The following is a 6,140-nucleotide window of genomic DNA, read 5'->3' as shown; positions in this document are numbered from 1 at the left end:
CCAGAGTGCTAGGATTACAAGCGTGAGCCACCACGCCCAGCCTAAACCCATTTTAAGAGCGACTGTCCTGGTAGTCTGTCCACAAGGTCAAGAACGTGGACAGGTACCAACCTTCCAGTTCGTCTTCTGCTTTGGAGCTGCTGCTTGTGGTTCCCGTGTTTCTGCAAGTCTGGTTCCCAGTCCAGGAGCTCTGCGGGGAGAGGCACGGTGAGGCTCGGGGTGCACGAGGACTGGGATTGGTGAGCAGTGTGGGATGGCAGAGACGGAGCTCGGGGGCCACCAGCTTGCCTAGCCTGGCTGGGCTGAGTTCCATCCCCGCGACGTGGCTCTGCTTACCTCTGGCCCCTCATCAAAATCCCCCACCAAAGATCTACTGCAGGCCTGATATTGTGCTAGGAGACACCTTTATTGGGTGAGGGGTAGTGGAATACAAAGACAACTCCGCTCCCAGACCCAGATCCTACTCTCAAGATTAGAAGTTCACAGTCCAGAAAGCAAGACGCAGAATGGACACAAATAATACAAGGTGGACAGTGATCCATGTCGTAGGACTCAAGAGTTTTATCCAACAGGAGGGGAGATCAGAGAATGCTCCCGGAGGACGTAGCTTTTGATATAGAAATAGATATAAAAAGAAATATAATTTGGGCAAAGGAACACAGTCTACAGCCGAAAACTCCAGAAAACTTTATTGCAACTGCAATCAAGGGCTACCAAGAACAGACGAGGACTAGGAGAAGAAATGTGGTAGGAAGGTCCCATGACACCCTTTTTACAGCTGGACACGGGGTCCAGCTGGCTGGAGACCAGGTCCAGAGGGTCACCTTGTTCTATTTTTGATGCGTTATTCTTGCAGGTCCAACAGCTTTTCAAAAATGTGATGCCTTGGCCTCAATGGTGGTAAAGTGTCAGCTGAGAGCAAATGGGGATCTTTCTGTCTGCATCAGCTCTCAAAGGTCAGGCACGACTTGAACTCAGAATCCTGTAAGAATCCTATAAACTAACTCTACTGAGCATTTTCTGCCTTTGATTAGGCACCTACTGTAAACCAGGCACAGCACCATGAATTTAGGAAATAACTATCATCAATCTGCACAACAATGTGCTACGGGTAGTATTTCTCCCACTTTACAGATGAATGAAACAGAGACTCAGAGAGGTGCAGTAACTTGCCCGAGGTCACACAGCCCATAAGTTTCAGAGTTGGATTTGAATCCAGGGAGATCTGGTTCCAAAACCTGTGAAATTGGGATCCAACGTGCTAAGTTTCTTGGAGGAGACCATGGGAATCTCCCCATCAACCCACCCGCTTTGAAGATGAGGAGAGAAAGGCCGAGGGGAGAAGGCACCTGCCTAAAGTCACTCGGTGGCAGGACAGGGACTCGAACCTAGGCCTCCCACTCCGAGTCAGGCATCAAATCTCAGCTTCCCACTGCAGGTGCAGTAGCCACAGGCAAAGAGTCATCCTCCTCCGCACCTCCAGCTCTGAGGACGACTTTAAACACAGTGGCCGTGGTGGGGCCAGCTGCCACCGTGGCATTCTTTCACTTCACATTTTCACTTTGGGTCAGAAAAACCCCGAGGCACACCTTTTCCTGAGCCTCAGGTTCCCTTCCCAGACTCTCAGCATGAATTGGGTTTCCGGCTGCAGCCCTCGACACCAGCCCCCACATGGACACGCTCCCTGCGGAAAGAGTGTCAGGTGGTTTCTGGGCTTTGGCATTTTTGTTAGGTGGAGAAAGCACTTGGTTTGTTGGTTTTCTTTTTATCTTAAATTCGTACAGTGTCAGATCACAAAATGTTTTTGTATGCATGAGTGGTTTTTAATATTTGGAACTCTATCGACACACTGATAAAAAAAAGTGTGAATCCTTTTCCCTAAAATATGCACAGACATAAAGTTATATATGCACATTGAAAGGACTGATACCCCATCAGAGCCCACCCGTGACCCCGGTTAAAAAGCTGTGATGGAAGTCATCAGCCCATTTGCGATGCCCATTTGGTATCACGAGCAGAACGGGATAGGTATTGTTATTGTCATTTCACAGATGAGAAAAGGGGCTCAGAAAGTCGAAGGGACTTGCCCAAAGTCACATGACAAACCATGGCAGAGGTGGAACTAGAGTAACCGCTCAGTGTGGCAAGCACCGGATCTCTCTGTGCGGGGCATTCAGACATAGCCCTCGCCCTGGAAGAAGGCCCCGTCTGGAAGCCGGATGTTCTCACTCCAAAAGGGATTTCTGTCTGCCCGAAGAGAAGACAGAGATCTGGGCTTCCTGCTGCTCTGTGCGTCCTGTTGTTGGATGTTGTGCCTGCATTTCCTGCATATCCTAACGCCTGCATTTCCTGCCCTTACCTACTTTGGACAATAACGACATTTTGGTGGCCACACCAGGCTTGGGTGAGGCACAAATGCCAACCGCCACCACCCCCAGCATCTCTCTTCTAGGCTGGACTCTACATGGGGTAAGCCATTCCCTGCCCGGAGGGGGCCGTTTTCCAAGAGAAACAAGGGAAGAGAGGTCTTGGAGGGGGCTAGGGCAGCCAGGGTGCAGGGAGCCTCTTATCTCAACCCCCTGAGGTGGAATCTTCCAGAAGAGGTAGGGTGGGGACATGGGAGCTGAGAAAGGCTTGTACTGTCACTCATGACCAAGGCGGAGAGGTGGGCTGGCACCGCTTTCTGTCTCAGCTCAGATGCGACCTTGACAACACTCAGCAAAGGACATCTGGCTCAGGGAAACACCGCTGTCCAGCTTCTCTGGGTAGGGCCACCTCTATGCCTGCCACACAAGGGTTCTGCCCTGGGACTCGGGGGATGTGGAATCTAGTTTCAGCTCTGTCACTAATATGCTGGGTGACCCTAGGCAAATTACATCCCCATCCTGGGTCAGTTTTCTTGATGATAAAAATGATGAAATTAGACGAGAGGTTTTCAATCTGTTCGTAGAGGAACTTGGGCTGCCTTGAAGAGAGGATATAGGTGATATGAACTCAGATTTTACCTGTTTTATAAGTGAATTCATTGATGTAAAACACATTTGCTCTCTTAAAAATTTTGAAACTGTTAGATTATAATAAGGACTGCTACTTATTAAGTTCTCATGATGGGCCACACATGTTATTCTTAACAACCTCACAGGACAGATAGACTATCCCCCATTTGAAGCTACTCCTAATAACAACAACAACAATGACAACACATCCATGTATTATATTCATTTACTTAAATCCTTGCAAAAAATCCATTTTATGGATGAGAAATGAGAAGACTGAAGCATTAGGTATTTTAAACAAGGCCACCCAGCTGGGATTTAAACCTACATGGTCTGCTCACACTCTCGGAGTCTACTCCATCCGAGTTAGCCCCTTTCCATCCAAGTGGGTTTCATTAATTAATTAATTAATTTTATTTCATTTTTTTAGAGATGGCGGTCTCGCTGTATTGCCCAGGCTGGCCTAGAACTCCTGGGCTCGAGCGATCCTCCCGCCTTAGCCCACCCAGTAGCTGGGACTGCATGTGTACTCCACTGTGCTCAGCTTGGTTTTTATTAATTAAATAGTGTTGGAGAACCTGTTATATAGCAGGCATTGTGCTGAGGCATTGAAGATCCAGAAATAACAAAGGCTCAGTCCCCGACCTTTACAAGCCAAGCGGTGTAACCTCGCTGAGCTTCCATTATCTGTGAAATAAACAGCCACAGTTCTTATATCACAGAGTTGTGTGGATTCAATTAGATGGTGGCTGCGAGAAATATTTCATAGAATCGAAATTCCACACAAATGTTGGTTAGTGCGGTTATTGATCTAGTGGAGGGGAAAGATTAGTGCAGAACCGGTTACCATCTACACAGAATAAGGCTGTGTGCCTCACATGTGACCGTGGGATGGGGTTGGCTTCACCGGCCAGGAGACAAGCCCAGAAGGAAGGTCAGGAAGGAGGAGGGGCCAGGGAAAGGGACCCAGGGCAAAGGTGTGGAGGCCAGGAAGCGGGACGACCTGGGGAACAGTGAGGCAGCCAGGTGGGCCGGGCTGAGGGGTAAGCTTTGACCTACCTGGCTGTCGGCAGGCAGCACAGCACACTCACAGAGACAGAACAGGAGTCCCCTACGTAATTTAAAATTTTCCCATAGCCACATTCAACAAATAAATAAATAAAAGGAAACAGGTGAAATAAATTTTTATTTAAGCCAATATATTCAAAATATTATCATTTCAACTTGTCACCGATATAAAAAATTATTGAGATGTTATGCATTCTTCCTTTCACACAGTCTTTCATACAGTCCGGTGTGTGTTTGACACAGCACATCTCAGTTCAGACAAGCCACATTCACAGCCCAGATGTCGACAGAACTGGGGTGGAATCCCGGTTCCCACACTTAAAAACTAGGTCATCTTGGGCAAGTTCCAAAGTAGGGTGTAGTTTCCCTCCCGTGTCAAGCTCTCTTCTAAATGCATTTTACATATGAATTCACTCAGTCCTCATAACAGGTGGGCGACCCACCTCTATATAGGTGGGTGACCATCGTTATCCCCATTTTACAGAGAAGGAAACTGAGGTGCAGAGAGGTCAGGGCACTGACTGTTCTAAGCCTCTGCTTCTTCCTCTGAAAATGAGCACACATAAGGGAGATCTGAAAATGCTGTGAAGATCTTCTTACCAGACACACCAAGAAGCCACTGCTTAGGAAGCCACAGACCTCTCTTTGTCTCAACTCCCAATCCCTAGGATCTCTAGCAGGGCCAGGAGTAAGAAGAGTGAGACACTCACTGTAGGCACGAAATTTAAACACATACCAGAAAATTATAATAATTTCTGTTTTGAGTATAAATAAAATATTTAAACTTTATAAAATGATAGTGTAAGTTTTAATATACCTACCTTTTAACTTTTCAATAGTAATTACTTTATGCTGGGAGTTAGCTACGCTCCCAGCAAAATCAGGTCCCTTGGCAGGTTGTCGCAAGGGATACGGAAATAATAGAAATAGAGAATAGAGAAATAATACAGAGACACAGAGACAAAAGTATAGTTTAAAAGATGGGGGAGTGAGAGGGTCCTCCAGCATTCCCATGAGCTGTGAGTCACCAGTGAAGTCCTGCATCAGTATTTATTGGCACAGCAATTAGTTGCCAGTGGTAACAGATTTACATAATAACAGATAGTTCATTTAGGTTTTAAGTCTCCCCAGAAGCTTCTAGAGATCCCTTAATTAACTTTATCTATGTGGGCAAACAGTTACAAAACTTTTCTAAGATAAACTTCTAAGTTCTAAGATAAAATTATCACTTAGCAGAAAGGCTAAACAGAAATATAGAGCCTATATATTTCTTCTAGTTTCTTGTTGATTGATACAAGTGATCAGGAGTGAAGCAGGAACTGTCCCTTAGGCCAATTGTCTCTAACTGCAGGTGACTGCCAGGTGGGCATTCTTTTATCAGTTCTAACCTGTGACCACATACTGAGCCTTGTCTTACAGAGGCATCAGGCAGGCCTCCAGGTCTGAGAGACAGGCATCACCATGCAAACGCTCCTGATCAGTGAGATGCCCTCCTGAGGCAAGGCAGCTTTTGGCTTTTTTTGTTTTTTTTTGTTTTTTTTGAGACAGAGTCCCACTCTGTTGCCGGGGACATGTACATTCTTGTACATGTCCCCTTGGGCACCTGTGCAGTTTCTCTGGAGCATATTCCCAGGAGCTCAACTGATGCATGCAAGGGAAGTAGGTGCATCTTCAACTTCACTGGATTTTGCAAAACTGCTCTCCAATGTGGCTGTGCCAAGTTATACCCCCATCTCAGTGAGAGTTCTTGTTCCACATCTGCTCCAACACCCAGGATTGTCAGACTTATTTTTTATTTTTGCCAATCTCATGGGAAACTTGTATTTCTCTGTCTACTACTGAGGATAAGCAACTTTTCAAAGGATTATTGGCCACTTCTCTTTCATTCCCACTATTTTTCCGCATTGCGGTTTTTCTCCTTTTTCTTAAGCAACGTTGCCTGTGATCATCTGTTTTATTATCTTTTCAAAGAACTAGCTTCAGTCTTTGTCAGCTCTTTCTAGTCTCTGTTGCTTTGCCATGTCATTAGTTTCTGCTCTTATTATTTCCAGCTTCTGCCTTCTTTGGATTTATGCC

Source organism: Propithecus coquereli, unplaced genomic scaffold (assembly GCF_000956105.1).
Source record: "Propithecus coquereli isolate 6110/MARCELLA unplaced genomic scaffold, Pcoq_1.0 Scaffold341, whole genome shotgun sequence".
Classification (NCBI taxonomy): Eukaryota; Metazoa; Chordata; class Mammalia; order Primates; family Indriidae; genus Propithecus; species Propithecus coquereli.
This window is presented reverse-complemented; position numbering follows the sequence as displayed.